The sequence below is a fragment of the Oncorhynchus mykiss genome, chromosome 3, assembly GCF_057628025.1.
Source record: "Oncorhynchus mykiss isolate SJ-2025 chromosome 3, ASM5762802v1, whole genome shotgun sequence".
Classification (NCBI taxonomy): domain Eukaryota; kingdom Metazoa; phylum Chordata; class Actinopteri; order Salmoniformes; family Salmonidae; genus Oncorhynchus; species Oncorhynchus mykiss.
In genome coordinates, this window is record NC_143024.1 from 35,451,195 (window position 1) to 35,476,149 (window position 24,955).

At 41.4% G+C, this 24,955-nt stretch overlaps 1 protein-coding gene across 46 annotated transcripts in view; it reads left to right on the forward strand.

Moving 5' to 3' along the window:
* The first annotated feature begins 1,401 nt into the window (after positions 1 to 1,401).
* Positions 1,402 to 24,955, forward strand: part of LOC110503950 (myocyte-specific enhancer factor 2D homolog) — a 79,973-nt gene continuing 56,419 nt past the window's right edge. For 22 of the 46 annotated variants that reach the window (XM_090229078.1, XM_036972747.2, XM_090229050.1 and 19 more), the window contains exon 1: positions 1,402 to 1,656. The gene's annotated coding sequence lies outside the window, so the exon portion shown is untranslated. Of the gene's footprint in view, positions 1,657 to 23,916; positions 24,405 to 24,955 lie in introns of those variants that run through there. The other 24 variants (XM_090229052.1, XM_090229055.1, XM_090229062.1 and 21 more) reach the window with 11 other exon arrangements.

Genomic DNA, 24,955 nt, shown 5'->3' on the forward strand with positions numbered 1-24,955 from the left:
GCTGCTCTGCATCGACTGTGGCAGCACAGAATGAAATACGACACATTATTGGTGTGTGTGTGTGTGTGTGTGTGTGTGTGTGTGTGTGTGTGTGTGTGAGAGAGAGAGAGAGAGAGAGAGAGAGAGAGAGAGAAATGGGAAGTTGAGAAGAGACCCCAAATGTGACTGGAAATATTACAACAGGCAAAAAAAGGCACACTTGATCTAATAAGAGGAACCTCATCTACAGTTTGATAAAATACAAAATGTGGGAAAGATTGAAGTAGGCCCATTAAACGTTTTATTAAAAAATGTTGTCTTCAAATCAAATCAAATGTTATGTTATTGCGGGTATAGCGAAATCCTTGTAAATCAGTCTGTCTAATAATAAACAGACACATTTGTTTCAATTATGGAGATACTGATACTGTAGGCTACTTCCAGATACAATATAATTTCATATTTCTGTGAAACCATGTCCTGTGACTTTACATTTGACAGCCCTTACCATCTGCTTCATAGGCTACAGACTAGGTGGTGACGTAGGCTGTGCGACAGACTGTAATATGAAACTAAATAAGATAGAAATACTGTATTAATATTTTCATTAGTCTGGAATAAATAACATTACGTGTTTATACTGGTGAAGTAGCCTTAAAACTTTACAGATGATTATGAGCAAATGAACGTTCAAGCGTGTCATGCGCTTCACACTACATCCGTACATTGTCATTTCTATGCAGACCAGCATCACACCTTTCCTCACTGTAAACACCATTTTCTTCCGCAGTCATGAGATAAAGTAGTTCATCATTGAAACGCTGCTCTGCTTTTCGCTCAGTGCGTCACCTACCCTTCAAGTCTGCAGAAATCGAAGTTTCCAATTCTACCTCATTGGGTGATACCCATTGTACAGGATTTGTATGTTACTTTCCGTAGGTTATGCTGTACCTATATATTACTTTATAGAGCTTATGGATGCACTTTTGTCCAACAGCATATAGCCAAATAATAAGACTAAATGCAAGATAAATGTATTGGGGGAAAACAGACACTTATAAAGTCAGATTATTGGCCATATTCAATAGCCTTACAAGAGGAAAGAGAACATTTATTTTCCTATTATGCTACAAGGCCAACACATAAGAAATCACTGGCGTCACAATTGAAATGACACACTGCATTGTTTCACACACTGTGCGTAAATTCGAGAAGTAAGACAATATTGACAATGGATATCATGATTCAAATAGAAACGTTAATTCTTACAGTAAAACAGAAGTGGCGGAGGGATACACTCACACATGATCTCACCATTAGTCCTTCCTACTTCACGGTTCACCTTCTACTAACTTCACGTTGACGAGTCAAATCCTGTGACGTCTCCAGTGATTGGTTAAACAACACGAAAATATCTTGCCTATTGGTCCGGCTAGTGTCAATCATGAAGCAGTGCCAATCATGATAGATTGGGCAGCAGCAGCTACATTGTATCGTTTGACAGAACTAAATAGTTACCTTGTACTTCAAGAGGAATGATTTTAAAAAAAATATCTACTGACGTCGGTAGACAGCCTGTTTACATAATTTGTATTCCTCAATCAACATTTTAAATACATAGTCATATATTTTTGAATCTCCAGTTTCACCAGACAGATGTGGATACAGTTCTACAGGGTAAGTCACTCTTCACAAGCTCGCTAACGTTACCCAGGTTAGCTACCTGCTAGTGAATGTGTTTGGTCAGTAACATTAGGCAACTGTTTACTTTGAATAACTTATATTTAACAACATGTTGATTTCGAATGGCCACTTTCTGATGTCATTGAACTGAGGGCAACTCTAAGCAACCATATTTCGGTGTGGTGGTCGCGTGCTGTCTCGTGTTTTATTTTGAGTGTCAAGGGTAGACTACATGATGGAGAGTTTGCTTGCTGGTTTGTATTACTTGCAAACTAGGGATTACTTTATGTCGCCTCAATGGTATGATACTAGCACAGTTAATAAACGCCAATAATTGTTGATTGTATGGATGCTGGGATTCTCTTCCTTCATGAGTGCAACAGCCGTGGTGACCGTTCACCAGGAGCTGTCAGAACGATTTATGGAAAGTGTCACCGAGGTTTTGACACGATTACTCTTAATGTATATGAATTGATTTAACTTAAGTGAGTAGAATGAATAGTTTACTGCACACTTTATTCCTATTGAAAGGCTATTGTTGGTTGTTCCTTCATGGCAGACACGCAATTCGATGGAATCTTTCTCCATCGGCAAGAGAGTTACAGTACAGCATAGCATAGCGCAAAGAGAGCATCAATGTGTCAGAAAAAAAGTAATTTAAGGAACCTTTGGTATCAACGGAATGCGCATGTAAGCCAACGTTAATGTTTTGCGTCCATCAAATGGTAAACATTGGCAAAACACTTTTGACCTGACTGTATATGAATTTAACGGCGCAAAAATGGTTGCCTGTGGTATAATTGCTGTTTTCTCAAGGGAAAAGTGTCAACAAACTATTGATTTATTCTAAAATCCGGAATTCATTTTGCGCGTGAAAGTGTTGGAGATAGGTTTAGTCTACACATCCTAAAGTATAACAAGCGTGTTGTATTAAGAATTCTTTCCCAATATTCTTTGAGGGAGAAATTATATTCCGTCAGTTTTTCCATTACCCTGGCATGTTGTTTTTACAGTAACATAGGAAGTCTAGTGATTTGAATTAATGCTCTGCCTAAACCTCAATATGTGACAGTTCAGTGTCTCACTTGTGGGATTAAATGTATTAATGTATTTGCCCTCCCCCCACAAATGAGGGGCATAAACTGATGAGTGTTTCAGCTATGCAGGCAGGTATAGTGCACGTTGTGATTCCCGTCAGGGTGTCACATGGCAGAGACAGGGTCCTCAGGGACACAGTCCAGATAGTGGTTCTCACCAGCCCTGGCAAGCCTCAGAGCAGTCAGAGACCGAGTAGGAGATTACAGGACAATGAGCTGTCCCCGTAAGGACATGCCCCTGTGTTTCCTGCTGAGGAGTACTTACAGGTAAGACAGGGAACACGATCAGAAACAAATAAGAAAAGGTAAATTATACTTTTCACCCAGATAAAGGCTAATCTGTTTTCATCGTTGAGACGCTATGGGTCAGGACCAGTGCCATGGACTGGGTATTCCAAACAATACAAAATAACTCTGCTGTCTCTGACATTGTCAAGATGTCAGAGCAAATGGGAGCTTAACACCCCTCCCCCTCACAGCTCCCCTACCTTATCTATTCTTGTCTTTCTGGAAGACACTGGCCCTCATGAGTCTCCTGTGCTGGCCTCAATTTTGACATCATTAGAGGCTCCCACCATCATTCCCACATGTGCCACAGGAGGATGTCATGAAATAGTTTAAAGTGTTTGGGTATTGCAATTGGATGATTTGCACACTCTTTCTTTCTCAACATGCACACACACTTTTATTTATTTTATTTATTTGACCTTTATTTAACTAGGCAAGTCAGTTAAGAACAAATTCTTATTTTCAATGACGGCCTAGGAACAATGTGTTAACTGCCTTGTTCAGGGGCAGAACGGCAGATTTTCACGTTGTCAGCTCGAGTATTCGATCTAGCAACCTTTCGGTTACTAGTCCAACGGTCTAACCACTAGGCTACCTGCTGCTAGGCTACACACGGCATAAACTGGCAGATTGAGTGTAAGTAGACTAGTGTACTTTCTCCTCAAACAGTGAAAGGCTTTAGCGACAAATAACTTTTAGGCTCAGCAAAGTAAAAGCCTTTTGTGTGCTTGAGAAGCGTGACTGCAAGCAAGGGGGCATCCTACTAGCCTCTGCCAGAGAAGTCTCTTACTATTTAACAACGGGCAACTCGAAAATCTAACTTAAGTTATATTAAGGCAAATGGGTAACACTTTAGATTAAGTTGGTCTTATACCTATGTAATAGCACTGTAATTACACAAGTAAAAACAATGTTTATATGGCGCCCTCAGAATAGCCATGCCACATGGTGGCTCCAGTCAAAAAAAGAAGATTCCTCTTGTTAACTCAGTCTCCAAGGAATAACAATCATCCTCTCATGCTGCAGCGTCCTGCTGAATTGCAAACACAGATGGTCAGCTATTGTGCTCTTCAGACATCTCACATGTGGCAGTCTGTATGGAATAATGACTGAATATGTTTTCATGTGTTTGAGTATGTGCCCATACAATTACTGTATTTTTATGTGTGGTACGTGTGTGTTTGTAAAATATTTGTTTTGGCGTGAGCATCTGTGTAGGAAGGGAGGGAATGACAGAGACACAGAGAGAGTAAGGATACTTAAGAAGGGATAGAAGTGGTGGTCTAGCAATCTATAGATTAGAATAAAGAACAAGTGATCAGCATAGCCTAAATCTGCTGCCCAGAACATTCTATTGGTCAAAGCCTTCTCTCCTCCAATTACAGTGTAATTTCAATTAAGCACTAATCTCTGGGACAATCAATGGTGTACTGGCGACCCCTTGCCTGACACAAATATTGATGTGATTTAATCACTGCCTAACCCTAGGCTGAAATAATGCCTGGATAGTTCAAGTTAAATGTCTGTCTGAACCCCCATACACCGGCTTACAGCTGACCTCACGTTATCTCGCTCTATTGCGATGGAAGACATCTTATCTTCACTTCAGTCAGGTCAGATAACTATAGCCTCTGCTTATTGTCACACCCCCCAAAAAAATTGTTCCACCTGTAACAAACCAACAGCTTTGGAAAGAATGAGAGCATATTAGTTATATCAAGTGTCACATAAGGAGTGTGTGCTTTCGCCGTGATCGTTTCATAGCCTCTTTTGTGTTCCTTTATTCCAGGGCAGCTTTGCCCACTTCTTTTCCCACACTGTGTGTGGAGAGCAGGAAGAACTCCGCTGCACAGCAGGGTCCTACCTTCTGCCATTATGGCTGTGATTCAATCATCACTGCCTCACTTTACTCCAGCACACTATAAGGGAAAGAAATGTCACTCTCTTCGCTTAATGGAGCCACAAGCCAACAGTGCTGTTCATCATGGCTAAGACCAACAGTCGCTTAAAGTGAGAAGTATACTGGCAAGCTTCACCTCCATCCCCTTTCTTTCCATGTAATTTCAAAATGGCCTCCCCTCAATGCTTCATCCTGAAATTGCAGCCAGAGGATCTCCACACAGGGCAAAGACCTACAGAGGTGTAATGTGGGAAGCAGTCCTGGCAACCTTTGTCTCCCAACCATCCCTCCAAGGATTAAAGCCCAGTGAGTTCTGCTTCTCCTCGGCTATAGGGCAGAAAATTCTTTACTTACCCAGGACTAATCTCTCCTCCAGCAAGCTGTTAATTGAGCCATCATTAGCAGCTGATTCAGGGGTTAAACATCAATTAAGGTTATGTGCAGAGAGGCGCAGCGGAGAGAGTAAGGGCTCCAGTCCAGAGGGCAGGGGAGGTCAACTAGGCCCTACGGTCCCTGAAGGAAAGAGGGGGATGGAGTGGGCCAGTGGAGGGAGTTAGGATGCTCTGGGAGAGGTGGAGATCTGAAGTGCCTGCTTAGGGATGAGTGGTTTGGACAATGGAGTGGAGCAGGTTGATGGTGATCGTGCTGGAGCCTGAGATTCTCTACCGATCAGTGGTAACTAGTTTTGCACAGTATGCTGAAACTAAAGTACTTTTTCGATATTAGAACATGAAACGGTTCAGTACTAGAATTTGTTGCTTTCGGTACTTCTGTCAAATGTGTCTCCCGTTGTCTACTGTTTGAGAGAGCATTAAGTCTATCAGCGCAGCCGATGTCCCCTTATAGCACGAGAGCACCGTGCATGCTCCACTTACTCTTTGCTAGCTTTAGCCTGTCATGTGGAACCACTGTTCTCACTGGTAGTCTGGGCTGCATCACCACTTATGCTGCACAGAAGTATACACACTTAGAAATGTTGAAACTGTTAATTACTGTTCACAAAACAATGTCCATTACAGGTCAGAACACTTTACAATGCAAGAAGATGGTATCAGTAGTCTCCAAAACTGGAAGCTATCTTCCCTTGCCGGTTTACAGTTGAAGCTAACATCAATTCACTTACCTAGTACCTTGTTTGTGGTAATATGCAAACCATAACGCAGATTTTCACCAAAAACTTGATTAATTCACTTCGTGTCTCTCCCAGCCAATATTGTCTTTGCTGGAGCCTTGAACTGTGTGTGTGTGTGTGTGTGTGTGTGGATGTGATGTGATGGGTCTTAACTACAGAGACAGCGCACTTTTTTTTTATAGAAGAAGAGATTGCTTCTTCTATTCAAATGTTGTTGATCAGTTTGGGCTGGGATTCGGGGCTTAGATTATTTCTAATTTAGGTTTTAGCGCAATATTTCAAATGCCTATATTGCAAGAATCAAGTTTTTATTTTGACGAGTGTTTGTCCGCTTGTTCTCATGTTGTCCTTTTGGCCTTGCCTCCTCTGCTCCTTCTGTGCAACTTTTACTCACATACCAAGCCCCTGCCACTCACAACAACAAAGATGAGAGATCACTTCTTCCTCTCTGACAAGCGGTTTCAACTCGCTATTTGCATTTGAGGTTTGGTCCAACAGAATTGGTCATATGGACACCGAAACACATTGAGAGATTATTGTACTGTAATAGAGGAGAAGTGAACCTTTCTAACGATACCATTTGTATGTCTCAACTCCATGCATGCAGAGCAGACACGACTCAAATGGGAGTATCAATGAACATTGATTCAGGAAAATGTATGCTCAGTTTGTCGCGTGCGGCATTGTGGTAACAGATACTGCTAGCAACATTTTAACCAATGACTGTTATGCCAGCTGTCTAGTCTGTGTTTTATAAATGTGCAATAACCATAGAAAGCATAATTTATGTAAGGAATTGGCAACTCATTCTCATTCTGAGAAATAATGTAGGTCACTTGATTTCAACTTCTGAACAAAGTGGACGGGCTAGCATGCTGTCCAAACAGTTGGAGACAGACAGAAGGGTGTGTGCATAACATTTCAACTGTTCTACCTTGTTAGCTAGCAAATAGATCCAAGTTGGCTAAACTTAAAGTATAAAGATTAGATGGCTACTCACTATATATAGGGCTGGGAATTGCCAGGGACCTTACGATTTTATCACAATACTTAGGCGGCGATACGATATGTATTGTGACTCACAATTTAATATTTATTACGATTTAATACTGTGATTTTATTGCGATTTGATGTTCCAAACATATTGTTTTGATCAGTAATATGAATAAAAGTGCTTGAAGCAAATTGGCTTCCTATTTAAAAATAAGATGGAGAACGAGCTATGAAGGGAAAATACATGTGTTTTGGTGCAGGTACAGCCAACTAGTGCAAAATTATATTGCTATATTGTCAAAACGATACAATATAGTGTCAAATAATATCCCGGTATGTAACTATCGATTTGTATCCACCCCATCACTAACTTACTAGCACCTGGGCTTGTGCTTGAGAGATTGTTTATGAGACCTGTGATACTTTTCTATAATGCATGCTACAAGAAGTTAGTCATTAATAGTGAATGTGTATTATGTGTGGTTCTAGTTAAATCTAACAAAAATGGCATTTTCATAGACAGACTTGAAAGCCAGATCAGTGATTTATAAGTTCCAAATGGAAGGTGGACATATTGTTTTTATTCTGTAACCCCATGAAATCAGCCAAACAAGCTCAATAATTCAACTCATACACACACTCCTATTTAATATGATTCACCTGTATTGTGAATAGGCCTAGGCTACATCTTGATTTACCTAGTTTATCAATAGACTAGAGATTTACCATTCAAATAAATTATTACTATTATGTGGTAAACAAAGTAAAAATAATTTAATGTAATGATATTGAACTCAAAAGGTCTGGATCAAGTGCCATTCTGTGACTTTGGCTAATAACTGTATTTTTTTGACGTATCATTTTGGTATCGAGTTTTGTGATTCTAAACCTGGTATCTGTGTCAAAGTCAAAATTCTGGTAACGGTCTGATGGTCTTATTCTAATTACCAAAGGGTGGTTCTTGGCATATCCCCAATCTAAAGGTGAAGTAGAGAGGTTTGACATATTCTCAACACGATTGTAGGTAGCCTATTTGAGGCTCTCATTTTGCATCTTTTACTACCCTTCAGATTTGATTCCCACCCACCTTTCTTGGTCATTTTGAATAAGCAGAGGTGATTGAATGTTATGAAATAACCTGAATAGCAGTGAGAAACAGCTGAAAACCTCTCATTATTTAGAAATACTTGACCTTTTTTAAAAACTTGAAACGGCTGCTTGCTCTCTAGCGGAGGTTCAAACACCTTCGACCCGAGCATGTAGAACTTCGCACCAGTTAATTGGGTACAAGGACGCAATGTATCAAACAGCTCCAACACACCAAAGAGTAATCTCATGAGCATTTGAATCTGTTACATCCGTTCTCTGAACTGAACAACTATGAGAACTGACTGGTGTCACTGAAAAACTAGTTCCCTGAAACGAGGTGGTTGCTTTTGTGCGACCACCGGTGTCAGCTTACAACAAAAATAACAGCTGCTCGCGTCTTGAAGGGGAAGTTAGGTTCCAAATCTCTGCTTAGAATTCAACCATAGACTTAAAGCCATAAATGGTATAGCGATTAGCGTTCCATTGAACTGCCGGTCATAAAAGCATACCAATGATTCCCTATTCATTTGTTATACTGTAGCATTCATCAATTCCCACTGGAGCCATTAGTCTACCATAGCTAAAATAACATGTTTCTTTTTTTATGTATGTCTCAGCTCTAAATGGTCACACTTGATCCTTATTGCAGTAACAGCATTAGTTAGCATGTTAACATCTCACATTGATTAGATGGACTCCTAAAGATGAAGAGATCTTCCGTGGTTCTTGTAAGGGCAGCTAAATTCACTGAAATGACCCATCTCAACAGTTCTTCAAAAGTTGGTTTATCATCAGATACCATTGTCTTGTGATTGGTTTGCGCACCATGTTTCTATATGTATGTCAATCATGCATCAGGTTATAGCTTAGAGTGATCAATCCATGAGGGTCTGTTTCATAAAAATATAGCTGAAGAGAAAAAAAATGAATGGTAAATCCTTACACCCAGTTGTTGCTTTTCTCTAAAAAAATAGTCTGCTCAGAGCACTACATTTATCCAATCCGCCTCTAAAGACATTTCTTGAAATATACAGCTTTGGAGCAAAACATTGAAATCTGGGTTGACCTCCTTTTGGCTAGTAGGTAGAAACAGATGAATAAATCAAAATGATGAATGCACGTAACATGTATTTTTATCTGGGATTATGAAATCTGTAGGAGTATATTAAAACTCCCTCATTCCGTTTCATGACGGTGTCCATATCCTTTTGTTTTCATTGTTCTTCTCTATCACTCAGTTGTTTTGCCAGAGGCTTTATCCAGATTAAGTTGAATTTCTCTCCTCTTAATATACTCTTTGTGAATAGAAAGGGTAATCTTGCATAAAGCCAACCGAATGGGCTTTTGTGGGGGTCTTTGGTGGGATCAAGGGGCGGTGGGATCAAGACATCACAACCTACGTAGGCTAAATGCAACTTAGCTGTACATATATGCAAGATTATCATTAACAATTGAGTCTGAGATGAGCAAGGATTTGGAACACACTACACACTACTAAGTGTTACACTACACCACACTGGGGCCAGCGTGACCTTGACTGGTGTCAATGTAATTACATTTTGTGTTCATTCAGTTCAAATCAGGCAAGCCTTTTCTGTCATTTTCTACAGAAAATATGTCAAAGAAACGAGGTAATGAGAACAGTATTTAGAAAATCTTTTGAGTTGTGCACTAATGGAGGAGCTTTTTAGAGGAACCAGAAAGAGGCCATCTTCCCTCAATGCAGAGTAATTATGGTGATGGTCTTGTCCCCTTTCCTCACAGCGGCTCCCTAACAAACATGGTTCATAACTAACCTGAACCAGTGTGTTCAGGTAATGTTAGATTTAATGTAAGGGGACAGGACTTTGGATCAGGATCAGCGACCACCAGTGAACTGTATTTAATCAGAGTATTGGATGAGGCCTTTGGGAAAACCAACCTGTGTTCTTTGGAAAATGCAGCTGAATCCATTGGACAATGTGAAAACTTCAAGTACTGTGGGAAGGTCTGTCATTGTTACGAGAGTTCAAAATCATCCAGGAGAGAGACAAAAGTAGAAAGGAAGAGGGAGAGAAGAGACTTCCACAACTGTAGAGAACTATAATAATCCCAACTTTGAGACTGAAAGAAAAAGAGCGAGTGAGACCAAGCGCCAGCTATGCCGCTGTGCTGACGGGGTTACAATGTTGCGAGAGCAGGGGCTGGCCATCACTTCGGCACAGCTGAAACGGCAAGCGCCCGGCCCAGGAGCTGAAACACTACACCTCCGCCTCACACACCTTTCTCCTTCTTCTTCTCTCCCTCTTTCCCTTTGATCTCAACTCATGCCATTACTTGGTCTTCATCTTTTCCAAACTCCCCTCCCATCTTATTCCTCCCAAACCTGTGTCTTACATTTCTCATGTCACTGATTTACGGCATATGCTGTAAGTTGTGCCCTCAATTGAATGTATATCACCCTTTCCTCACTGGGGTGTGGTATAGTTTTATGGTTGTACAGTCACAGGGCTCTTTGAGTTAGCCGTGCTCTCCATGCAGGGTGTGTTAGTTTGCGTTGGGAGGGAAGATGACTGGCTTATTCCTTTTCTCTTGTGAAGCAGCCATTACCCAGAGCTGGGAATGGTTCCAGTGAGTCAGAGATAGAGAGGGAGAGTAAAAAATCCCCTCTCCACCCTTCCAAAGTGACACACTTCCCATTTTGTGTGTGTGAGAGCATGCTGGTCTGGTACTGATCTCCAGCTGCAATCTGAGTAGTGTGGACAACAACTAGGAAGGGCAATCTGATGTTACCATGGAACAAGTTTTGAAATGGCAGACGACTTATCATAATACAGCCTTTGGACCACTGAAATACAGTCTATAACCAGGTTTGCATCCAACCTTTTTATGCGAGTAAAGTACATGTCGGATAAAAAATGTCACAACATGCCTGATGGAAACAGCTAATTTGTTGGTCAACTTTCCAAATATAGACCAAACAAAATAAGGTGGGATCTGTTTGTGTCTATAAAATTAAATATGCGTGAAATGGCGGTGGCAAGTCTGTGTGGTCCTCCAACTAAAAACTGTAATATCCTATGTTTCACCGAGTTGTGGACACGGATAATATAAAGCTGGTGGGATTTTCCATGCCCCGACAGAACAAAGGAGAAGCTACGTCTGGTAAGACGAGGGGTGGGGGTGTGTGTCTATTTGTCAATAACAGCTGTCTAATATTAAAGAAGTCTCAAGGTATTGCTCGCCTGAGGTAGAGTACCTTATGATAAGCTGTAGACCACACTATCTACCAAGAGAGTTCTCATATATATTATTCTTAGTCGTCTATTTACCACCACAGATCGATGCTGGCACTAAGACCACACTCAACCAACTCTATAAGACCATAAACGAACAAGAAAATGCTCATCCAGAAGAGATGCTCCTAGTGGCCGGGGACTTTAATGCAGGCAGACTTAAATCAGTTTGACAGTTTTACCAGCATGTCACATGTGCAACCCAAAAACTCTAGACCACCTTTACTCCACACACAGAGATTCATAAAAGCCCCCCCCCCCCCTGCCCTCCATTTGGCAAATCTACCATAATTCTATCCTCTTGATTCCTGCTTACAAGCAAAAACTAAAGCAGGAAATACCAGTGACTCGCTCAATACGAAAGTGGTCAGATGACGCGGATGCTACGCTACAGGACTGTTTTGCTAACACAGACTGGAATATGTTCCAGGATTCATCCAATGGCATTGAGGAGTATACCACCTCAGTCATTGGCTTCATCAATAAGTGCATCGACGACATCATCCCCACAGTGACCGTATGTACATATCCCAAGCAGAAGCAATGGATTACAGGCAACATCCACATCGAGCTAAAGGCTAGAGCTGCCGCTTTCAAGGAGCGGGACACTAATCCGGACGCTTATTAGAAATCCTGCTATGCCCTCAGACGAACCATCAAACAAGCAAAATGTCAATACAGGATTAAGATTGAATCCTACTACACCGGTTCTGATGCTCGTCGGGTGTGGTGCCCACGAAGTTCATCACTATGCTAAGGACCCTGGGACTAAACACCTCCCTCTGCAACTGGATCCTGGACTTCCTGACAGGCCGGTCCCAGGTGGTAAGGGTAGGCAACATCACGTCTGCCACGCTGATTCTCAACATTGAGGCCCCTCAGGGGTGTGTACTTAGTCCCCTCTGCGTGGCCAATCATGACTCCAACACCATCATTAAGTTTGCTGACGACACAACAGGCCTGATCACCAAAAATTATGAGACAGCTTATAGGGAGGAGGTCAGAAAACTGGCAGTGTGGTGCCAGGACAACAAACTCTCCCTCCAATGTGAGCAAGACAAAGGAACTGATCGTGGACTACAAGAAATGGTGGGCCAAACAGGCCCCCATTAACATCGATGGGGCTGTAGTGGAGTGGGTTGAGAGTTTCAAGTTCCTTGGTGTCCACATCACCAACGAACTATCATGGTCCAAACACACAAAGACAGTCGTGGAGAGCGTTTAATATCTATGCATAGTTTCTTCACCGCTACCTATATTTACTAATTACCTCAAATAACCTGTACCCCCGCACACTGACTCAGTACCGATACCCCCTGTATACAGCCTCGCTATTGTTATTTTATTGTTACTTTTTATTTTTTTTAAACTTTTATTTATTTGGTAAATGCAGTGCCTTGCGAAAGTATTCGGCCCCCTTGAACTTTGCGACCTTTTGCCACATTTCAGGCTTCAAACATAAAGATATAAAACTGTATTTTTTTGTGAAGAATCAACAACAAGTGGGACACAATCATGAAGTGGAACGACATTTATTGGATATTTAAAACTTTTTTAACAAATCAAAAACTGAAAAATTGGGCGTGCAAAATTATTCAGCCCCCTTAAGTTAATACTTTGTAGCGCCACCTTTTGCTGCGATTACAGCTGTAAGTCGCTTGGGGTATGTCTCTATCGGTTTTGCACATCGAGAGACTGACATTTTTTCCCATTCCTCCTTGCAAAACAGCTCGAGCTCAGTGAGGTTGGATGGAGAGCATTTGTGAACAGCAGTTTTCAGTTCTTTCCACAGATTCTCGATTGGATTCAGGTCTGGACTTTGACTTGGCCATTCTAACACCTGGATATGTTTATTTTTGAACCATTCCATTGTAGATTTTGCTTTATGTTTTGGATCATTGTCTTGTTGGAAGACAAATCTCTGTCCCAGTCTCAGGTATTTTGCAGACTCCATCAGGTTTTCTTCCAGAATGGTCCTGTATTTGGCTCCATCCATCTTCCCATCAATTTTAACCATCTTCCCTGTCCCTGCTGAAGAAAAGCAGGCCCAAACCATGATGCTGCCACCACCATGTTTGACAGTGGGGATGGTGTGTTCAGGGTGATGAGCTGTGTTGCTTTTACGCCAAACATAACGTTTTGCATTGTTGCCAAAAAGTTCAATTTTGGTTTAATCTGACCAGAGCACCTTCTTCCACATGTTTGGTGTGTCTCCCAGGTGGCTTGTGGCAAACTTTAAACAACACTTTTTATGGATAACTTTAAGAAATGGCTTTCTTCTTGCCACTCTTCCATAAAGGCCAGATTTGTGCAATATACGACTGATTGTTGTCCTATGGACAGAGTCTCCCACCTCAGCTGTAGATCTCTGCAGTTCATCCAGAGTGATCATGGGCCTCTTGGCTGCATCTCTGATCAGTCTTCTCCTTGTATGAGCTGAAAGTTTAGAGGGACGGCCAGGTCTTGGTAGATTTGCAGTGGTCTGATACTCCTTCCATTTCATTATTATCGCTTGCACAGTGCTCCTTAGGATGTTTAAAGCTTGGGAAATATTTTTGTATCCAAATCCGGCTTTAAACTTCTTCACAACAGTATCTCGGACCTGCCTGGTGTGTTCCTTGTTCTTCATGATGCTCTCTGCGCTTTTAATGGACCTCTGAGACCATCACAGTGCAGGTGCATTTATACGTAGACTTGATTACACACAGGTGGATTGTATTTATCATCATTAGTCATTTAGGTCAACATTGGATCATTCAGAGATCCTCACTGAACTTCTGGAGAGAGTTTGCTGCACTGAAAGTAAAGGGGCTGAATAATTTTGCACGCCCAATTTTTCAGTTTTTGATTTGTTAAAAAAGTTTGAAATATCCAATAAACATCGTTCCACTTCATGATTGTGTCCACTTGTTGTTGATTCTTCACAAAAAAATACAGTTTTATATCTTTATGTTTGAAGCCTGAAATGTGGCAAAAGGTCGCAAAGTTCAAGGGGGCCGAATACTTTCGCAAGGCACTGTATTTTCTTAACTGATCACGAACTGCACTGTTGGTTAATGGCTTGTAAATAAGCATTTCATAGTAAGGTCTACACGTGTTGTATTCGGGGCATGTGACAAATAAAGTTTGATGTTTGGCTGCCATTTGACAAGTACAATAATCTCGCTCTTTTGTCCATAATAATATCTTCATGTTGGCTATACCCACACTGTATCTGCAAGCTTTTGGCTTAGGCGCACATGCCAATACCATAGTTGGCACATTCGCTATATAACTCTACATTTGTTGTGACTAAGCCATCAGTAGAGTAGAAAATGCGATGGAAACCCATTTAACTTTTTTTTTAAAATTCCGGTACATGCGAGTATTACCGCAAAAGTAATTTTTATGTGCGCTACGTCATCAAACACAGCCTTTTATCCGCAAATAGTAAATGTTGATGGAAACACATCTCTGGTGCATATTGTTTTTATGCAGATTTTTAAAATATTCTTATGAAAATATTTTTCCAGTTCGATGGAAATCTATTTTATGACTCTCAAAACCTTTCTCCTATTCACCACAATGCAATCCCACAGGAAATCCATTGAATTCTAATTCAACAGGCGTCCAGACTATAGCAATGCAGGTGGTCAGTTAGTTTGCCATGGGGCAAATGCAGTGACGTTATAGATGGTGAGAAAAATACACTATTTTTAACCGGCAGCCTCACCGTTCCTCTCCATGTATTAGATAACATTTCATTTCAGCGTGTTTGCTGACTGACTCGTCCTCACCTCTCTCTCTCCCAGGCCTCTTTATGCTCTTTATCCCACACACAGTCATATGTGCACACACAGACATCTATCCACTGAGACACACTCACTTTCTAACACACACGCTATGTGTTTTCAAGTCAGCTTCCATGTGCGCTTTGGCCTCGACACTCCAAGTGAATCTTAACCACTCCTTCCTCTGGAGGAGTCTGGCTATTGTTTATATAATTGAAATGGTTATCACATTACAGCTGAAAGCCAACAGTCTCATTTCCTTCAGAAAGAAAGAGAAATAGAGAAGTATGGAGAGGAAGAAAAATAGTGGGAGAAAATGGAAGAGATTCAGCAAGGATAGATGGAGAAATTGGAGGGTGAGAAGGTAAGTGACAAGAGTGAGAGAGAGTTCTGCTCCATTTTGCACACACAGCAAGAATACCTAAATCCTAAATTATTTTCTTCAACCCATGGTTGGTTTTCCCATCCAATCCCAAGAAGTGCTGTGCTTTCAAATCCCCTCTCTTCTAGAGCTTTACCCCTTTACAAACGGTCTACTTGTCCTAAATATGAAGACAGCATTCCCTCACAATTCAACTTTCACAAGCCTTTCAGTCAGTCTGTCACCCTAGATACTCTGTGATCACAGCTCCCTGTAAGAAGAGCGCTGCATCCACTGGTAGTTTAACTGCAGCCCGAGGCCCCTTCAGCTGCTTTGACCTACCACTACCTGTAAAACTGGCATCTTGCTGCATTTTGGACATTCTTTTTTCATAAGGCCACTGTTGTCCATTCTATTTTGAATGTGAACTTCATTGTGTGTGTCAGCCTTATATGCTCCTGAGAAGGCTAAGAACATCTTACTTGTATACCTGTAATTAATCTATTATTTAATAATTGAAAGTAAAAATGTAATACAAAATAGGGCATCATGTAACATTGTCTACAGATTACATAAAAACATTGAGAAATGATTGTGGATTTAAACTGTAGTCAATGATTTATTTCCATTGTGGTCTTGCTGTTTGGTAATACCACTGAGGACATCCGTAAGGGAAGCAGCAAAGGAGCTTAGCGGGTTTGCTTGTGCCATAGTTATAGTCGACACCAGAGTAGCATGTGTTGCTGCTCTCACATACTGTACACAGTGCCCACACACTGAGCCGCATGGTCAAACCAAGCTTCTCCAACACATGCTGTCAGGTCATAAAGCTCTTTTTAAAGGTCCAGAGAATAGGTGGGTTAGAGATGGCGAGGTCAACTGAGTTGGACGGGTGGTTACTGGTAAAGCTGGGTTTTTCATGCAGTACAATTCCTATGGAGTCACAACAGGTGTGGAAATGGGACTCTGTGTGTGTGTGTGTGTGTGCAGCTCAGAGGAATTATGGAGCTGGGGACTAAGAGGAGAGGAAGGGGGGTTACAAAGGGTCCCCTCTGACCCACCTGTAGCCTGTCAGCTGTTAGAAGTCTGTTAAAACGTCAGCTGTTTCTGAGGAGAAGTGTGTGTGTGTCTGTGTGTCGTGCTAGATGGGGGATAAGGAAGGGAGGTGTTTGTGTGGAGGCCTCTCCGTCCCACTGTGTACATCAAACGTCTCGTTGCCTGGGTGATTTGTTTGTGCACAACACAGCGCCTCATCTGCATTGTGTGCAATGACAGTTGGGACATGTTGCGCCGTGCCATTCCGAGCAGCTCATATACCCCCCCAGTCTTATTTTCCCTTGGGGTCAGCTGCCTCCATCTTAAATACCAAAGTAGTCATCTAGCACAGGTTTTGTGGTCCATACCAGTTCATGGTGCTCTGAAGGACAGACTTCTGGACCCAATATGAAAAAGGTTTACTGAAAAAGCACAGGTTTCCTCTTCTGTTAAATCCTATTTTGAATCTTCTAGGACAATACTTTCCCTTTGAATCTAATGGCTAGAAATATCCATTAGGGTTGGGTGGTATCCAAATTGTCATATCTTCATACCGTCATTCTCTCACCTTGAGATTTACGGTATTACAGGCTTAGTACACGAGGGCAACAAAAAAGCACGTTGGGTGTCTATTCCCAGAATGCTAACAAAATTAGCACAAGTAATGGTGAATTTCCATGAAGGCTGCTAGCTAAATTTGATAATGAGTGAAAAATGAAAATAAACCAATTGCAAAGACAGGCAAACCGGCTCATACAGTTATACATATATGTAGGAGCTACCACATGTCGTTTTTGGTGAGTTTGGACATTTTACAAGCGAATGTGAACGAGAGACATTGTGCAAAATGAACAAAGTTTAGATGCATGCTTGTCTGAAGGAAGAACAGCACTGGCTCTCCAGCAGCATGTCTACACACTGTGTCTGTCTGGAGTTGCTAGGGCAAAGGAAATCAAGATGGCAGTGGCAGCTGTACAAAACCCTCATCCAAAGGGCTTTGACTTCTCAAACATGGCAGAAAGCTAACACAATATGATGCCCCGTCACCTTATTAATTCAGCCACTTACTTAGATAACACTACCCCTAATTGTAACTTGCTAAAACATAATTATGCATTTCTCACGCAGGGAAAAAATATAAAACGCATTAAATATTTTTAAATCATTTTGTAAACGCTGATCTAAAATATTACTTGTTGTAATTTCTGGTCGGCATCAGACAAATTTTGTGCTTTAGTTGCATTTCTAAACTCGGATGACAATTCATGGACGGGCATTTTATCAGCAGACAGCACCCTGACTGATGTGTAGCTACTTTTCTCCATAATTTTCCCAGTGTAGCTTTCTTTCTATGATAGGCCTAAACATTAGAAATATGATGGCCATGCATTGTTTTGGAAAAAAATACCTTGCTTTTTCATTGTAAACTCATTTACTTGTGTGGCTGCCAGCCACATACAGTGGGGAGAACAAGTATTTGATACACTGACGATTTTGCAGGTTTTCCTACTTACAAAGCATGTAGAGGTCTGTAATTTTTATCATAGGTACACTTCAACTGTGAGAGACGGAATCTAAAACAAAAATCCAGAAAATCACATTGTATGATTTTTAAGTAATTAATTTGCATTTTATTGCATTACATAAGTATTTGATACATCAGAAAAGCAGAACCTCTCTTCAGGTCATTGACCAGGTCCTGTCGTGTAGTTCTGGGCTGATCCCTCACCTTCCTCATGATCATTGATGCCCCATGAGGTGAGATCTTGCATGGAGCCCCAGACCGAGGGTGATTGACCGTCATCTTGAACTTCTTCCATTTTCTAATAATTGTGCCAATAGTTGTTACCTTCTCACCAAGCTGCATGCCTATTGTCCTGTAGCCCATCCCAGCCTTGTGCAGGTCTACAATTTCATCCCTGATGTCCTTACACAGCTCACTGGTCTTGGCCATTGTGGAGAGGTGGGAGTCTGTTTGATTGAGTGTGTGGACAGGTGTCTTTTATACAAGTAGTTCAAACAGGTGCAGTTAATACAGGTAATGAGTGGAGAACAGGAGGGATTCTTAAAGAAAAACTAACAGGTCTGTGAGAGCCGGAATTCTTACTGGTTGGTAGGTGATCAAATACTTATGTCATGCAATAAAATGCAAATTAATTACTTAAAAATCATACAATGTGATTTTCTGGATTCTTGTTTTAGATTCCGTCTCTCACATTTGAAGTGTACCTATGATAAAAATTACAGACCTCTACATGCTTTGTAAGTAGGAAAACCTGCAAAATCGGCAGTGTATCAAATACTTGTTCTCCCCACTGTAGCTTTGCACTTCTTTTGTCATCTGATGAAAATTATGCTATTTTCTGCTGAATGTGTTGCAGTAATGTATTTAGTAAAAATGTGAAGTAAAAAACACTGACTTTCATTATAAAACTCGACCCCTGTTAATGCAAAGCTGGACTCATCTGCTACCGCTTTCTCCCGTGCTATTTACGAACACACACATGACTGTCTCAACTGTTCTGGGGAATTAAGGTAAGCTTCATAATATAAAATAAGGTGAAATGAAGAACGCAATCTGCTTTATCTCCTAACGCATTGCACAAGTTGACTGCAGGTATTTACAAAATACAAATTGCTACAAATATGAAAAAGTATTGAAAAACTTAAAATAAATCATTTTTCAATGTTATTGAAAAACCATCTTGTGGCTATTTGCAAATACCCCGGTATAAGGTATACCGCCCAAGCCTAATACCCATCACCACAGATTAGAATGTGGACTCTGTATGCTTTCTTGTTTTCGTCACTTCTTTTTTTTATCCAGTGATCATGTATAATCTGAAGGCTGTAGTAGATTCATACAGATAATCAACATCAAGTATACTGAAATTGGATATCAACATATGCTCAATTTGTGCTGATATCATGATTCTATTCTCATATTGATTCCATTATTTGTCTTTACAAAAGAATGAGACCACAGGCATTGGTTTTATTGAAATATCCTACTCTTTTCACAATCAAAACAACTTCCTGAGGAGCTATTGATAAACCTTTGCGTATAAATGTTACGTCTCATTCTGTCTCAGCCTAGACTAAATGTCCGCCACCTCCCAGGTTGGTCACTCTGGTGTGTGGTAGTCTCCGAGTGTCGTGGCTGGCGACTGCCTCCGTGTGTGAAGGCAGGGGCCCTTTGTGGTGGCAGCTGAGCGAGGCGTGGCTGAAGGGAACAGGTTGACACGTCTGTTAGGACTCGTCCCGCTCCTCTTGACCTCTACCCTTTAGCTGTGACTGCTCCCAGGGTTGGGAGATACCAAATTTCCCCTGATTAGGAGAATGAGGCAAGGCTTTCAGGGAGGGACACTAACATAAATCCATGTTGTTGTTGTTGTTGGACAGTAGTCTTGTTCAGAGAATTTGGGTCAAGTCCTTTGGTTTTCTCTCCCAGCACTGTTGATATTCATGAATGAGATCATATTAGTTACTAAATGTTAATGATGTTGGAAGACTGTTTAGGGTAAAGTGGGTCGGATGTGTTGGCGTCTTTCTTTTGAGAATCCATAAATATCTTGGTGGCAGCTGTTGCCTCCTAGGACTGAACATTGTTCTGAATGGTCAAACCCTGAAGGAATGTCTGTCAAGTCTCACCCCAGGTCAGAGGTTTAGTGGTTTACTACTTTTACCCTGCAGATTATTCCCCTATAATAATGCATTAGAGAAAATTGTTTTCACATGTTACTAAGAAGTTATTGTTGTTATGGTTGACACAATTGTAATATCAATTGTCACGAAATTAAAATGCTGTACTGCAGTTTATTTGTATTAGTTATTTTTGTGCGTTCCCTGAGAAGGAAGCAGATTTGCATAATTAGGGTATTCATTGTCAAACACTTGAAAGCATATGAGGTTTGTTCACACATCTATTAGTCACTTACAAAGAGAGTACCAAATGGGCTTGTATTGAACAAAGCATCTGTGAATTTCCTATTATACTGTTAGAGCAGAGAGTTCCTTCTAAAGACACACCTTTCATGGTTAATTTTCTATTCCTTTATTTTATTTTAAAAGTGTCCTTTCTAAGTTAGTGTTGTCAAGATACCAGAATTTTGACTTGGATACCGATACCAGGTTTAGTATCACAATACTCGATACCATCATGATACTAAATACCAAAACGGTACCATAGTAAAAAAAAATATGTATATTAGCAAGTCACAGAATGGCATTTGATTCAGAGATAAACTCAGCTACTGTTCTGTTCAATTGTTGGGCATCTTTTGAGTTCAGTATCATTATATTTGCAAATGTTTGTAAAAAAAATTTTTGTCATGCATTAATTGAATCAATTATACAATGATTTGACTTTGGTAAAAAAAAAACTATTTAACTACAAAACAACATGGTCAATCTCTATTGCTAAAACAGGGTAAATCAAGATGTAGCATAGGTCTTCACAATGCAGGTGAATGCATATTATTCAATACTGTGTGCATGCAGTTATTGAGCTTGTTTTTAGCTGATTTCATGGGTCTACAGACCTATTTTCTTGGCAACTGCTAGGAGAACATTACTTTATTGTACTGATCATCAACATTTGCATATGTCCTCCTGAGTGGCACAGTGTTCTAAGGCACCTCAGTGATCAGTACAATAAAGTAATGTTCTCCTAGCAGTTGCCAAGAAAATAAGTGTGCCACTAGAGAACCTGGTTCGAGTCCAGGCTCTGCCACAGATAGCCGCAACTGGGGAACCCATGGGGCGGCGCACAATTGGTCCAGCGTCACCCGGGTTAGGGGAGGGTTTGGCCGGCAGGGATGTTCTTGTCCCATTGTGCATTAGCGACTCCTGTGGCGGTCCAGGCGCAATGCACGCTGACACGGTCACCAGGTGTATGGTGTTTCCTCCGACACATTGGTGCGGCTGGCTTCCGGATTAAGCGGGCTTTGTGTCAAGAAGCAGTGCGGCTTCGCTGGGTTGTGTTTTGGAGGACGCATGGCTCTCGACCTTCGCCTCTCCCCAGTCCGTACCGGAGTTGCAGCGACATGACAGGACTGTAACTAATTGGTAGTATACCACGGAAAAGGGGTAAAACAAACAAACATTTGCATAGAAGAAGCAATCTAACCTTTTATAAATGTGTGCACTGCCTCTTTAAGAAATGTAATGAGGTCATTTGCTGAGGCAGAATGTGGCTGTGGAATCTGACTTTGTGGCTATGGAGTCTAGTGTAAATCAGACGAGGGAGACAAAGAAGTGAATGAGTTTTTGGTGGCGAGTTAGACGAAGTGAACTAAAAGTTTTTTTTGGTGACACTCAGCATTGAAATCAGCATATTTTGCATTATGGTTATCACAAACAAAGTACAAGGGCACTGAATTCAGCTGTAGCCTAAGCTAGCAAGGAAAGTTAACCTACAATATAAAGCTGGATTCTACCGGTGTCGTCTTGCATTGTAAAAGTATTCTAGCCTGTCTGGACATTGTTTTGTGAACAGTAATGAACAGTTTCAACATTTCTACATGCTGTGTTACATTTTTCAAGTGTGTTAACTTCTGTGCAGCATGAGTGGGAAGCTAATGCAGCCCAGACAGCTCTAGCAATGAATGAGTAAGTGGAGCAGGTGCTTTACTCTGCATGCTCTAAAGCCATAGCGCAAAGAACCTGCTTTATTACAGGGGCTGCGGTCAGTGCGCTGATAGACAGACTTGATCCTTTCAATCATCGTTCAGGTAGACCCTGAGCGACGTGAATCTGGATTAGGGTAGCTGTCCAGCACAGAGCGGTGGAAGAGCTCTATGGATGTTTATTTGCATGTCCTTTTCTAAAACAAAATGTCCCTTCCAGTATGGTTGGGTATCACAAGGGACCTTACGATATGATATTATCACGATACGTTGGTTCCGATACAATATGTATTTGGATTCTCACAATTCTATATGTATTGCTATTCGATACTGTGACCTTATTGAGATTCGATGTTCCAAACATATTGCTCACCAGATGTTTTTTGAAAGAGGGACAAGAGAGAGTTTTGGAAAAAGTAAAAATACTGGAGTTTTCGTGCAGGTACAGCCAACTAGCGCAAAATAATTTTGTGATATTGTCAAAACTATTTTTCCCCCATCACTATCTTTCAGCATAATAATTCAATGATACATTTGGTATTGTGACTTTGCCAATTTGGTATGTGACTTTATTCAGGGAAAAAATAAATGCCTTCATTCTTTCATTCTCTCCATGCTCTCCATACTGCAGCATTACCACCATCCCTCTCCCTTCTTGATGCCCATACTCCACCACCACACGTGGGCCAGCAGCACCACATAGTCCTGGGCATCATTCACATTAGTCACCGGAAGAGAGGAGGCAGTCACATGGATCCCCTTATTAGGCTATGGGCCAACACAATGTGTTCAACATGGAGAGCCCCAGTCTGCCTTACTAGCACATGGACGATAAGAGGAGAGGAAGGGAAAAACCTGGAGAGGGGCAGCGAGATAAGGCCATTACCAATCACTGGTGTTTGTTGTGGAAGTAATTGTGTCCTCAGTGTCTTGTTGTGTTTAGGGCTGTTGTGCATTTTTCCCATCCATGTGCATATTTCCTCTCTGATACTCAAAGGGAGCCGTTTCATTTCCTTCCGTCAGATGTATCCATATGAGTTATTGATATGAGCATTTCAACCCTTTATTAACCAGTTGGGTTCTGGACATAGACGTGCCTTTAACAATAAAGATATTTGCTGTATTTTGTGGAAACTCAATGACACAACTTCAACAGACTCCTGGCCTCCCATTTCCCACACCCTCTCGACCCCCTCAGAGATTTGAAGGTCATGATAGGGCACAGCCTGAGATTTACTCCTTGGGAAGTGGAGTCATTCTTGAAAACAGACACAAATGACAACTTGTACATATGGCATTACTTCTCAACTCTCGTGTAGATTTCTCCAGTTTTCCAGCTTTTAATTGGGCTTGATTGTGAGATTATAGCTAATCAAGTCAGAGCCTTCAGTTGTTCCCTTGAAAGTTTTGCCTTCTTGCATGACACAATAGCAATTTTATAGGCAAAATATGTGACTACATGCAACGTGTAACAGAAAAGATAGGTCAAAAGACCATTTCAGAACATCTACAGATTTGGGGCTGCATAGATCAGCACTAGTCCGGTGTGCCCAACCTTTCAACAGCTGAGCATGTGTGAGGAGATGACAGGGGGTAGCGGAGAGGGGCTGTTGGAACAAAAGGTGTGTAGGGGCAGCTGCCACTGCACTTACAGCAGCTTGTGAATCCAAAGGGAGAATGTACACTCACTTGTACTGGCCAGGGAATAGAGGGGGAGGGGAGGGGGGGGGGGGGGTGTATAGAGGATCTGATAATCTACACAGCCTAACTGCATATTAGGGCAAAGGATGACCTGGGAAGAGTATGATAAGGGGTTGACCGGGGGGACGAGGGGGGGACGAGTTGACCAGGGAATGGATGGTGGTTGACCAGGGGATGGAAGGGGGGTTGGTTGTCCAGAGGGAAAGCGAGCCTGGGGAGTGGGTCTCCAGTGTGAGGGGCTCTGCTGCAGTTGTCATTTCTACCAGTTGTGTGCAGGATGGACACACCACACTTTGTTTGGACCCCTCTCACTGGGAAAATGCCTGAACTTTGACTTAGAATACTCTGGGTGCCACTGTAACTGAGAGTCTTTTGGATTCAATTCAAAGTGCTTGTTGGTGCTTTCTGCTTTTTAAAGAGTCTTTTTAAACTTGCACCTCTGTTTTTTGACTGCGGGCCACTGATCAGCCAAGGGTAAGGGCAACCAACACCGGCATTGCATTTTCATATAAGATTTGTTACTTCCTTACAATGTGACTTGTGCATTAACTCAAATGTTGCTCCAGCTAAATGCCTAATGAATTTAAGAGAAAAATGTCCCTCCTGAGCACAGTATGAGGCCTCTCGTCAGGCTTAAGTTCTAATGAAAATAAGTTGTCTTAGTGGAATAATATTACTATAAGACTGTGCTTTCAGCATATTCTTTCACAGAACAGCCACACATTCAGGGTAGTTACTGTGTTTTATGTTTTGCTTTTGTGGTTTAGTAATCAGTATAGGAAGCTAGTGATGGCAGATGTCAAAGACTGTGAGGTGACTTACTGTGTGGCTTGTGCTTCACTAACAGTTTCCATACTGGTGGTTTGGTAAAGCCTACTTTGTGAGTTCCCCACTTCTTCTACAGCAGCTCATGTGGCTCTGTAGGCCTAAGTGACATATGGTTTATTTGATAGATTTTTGGTAGCCAGTTTTCATCCAAGTGCCATCTACATACAGTAATAGCCTAAGTGTATGCGTTTTTCACT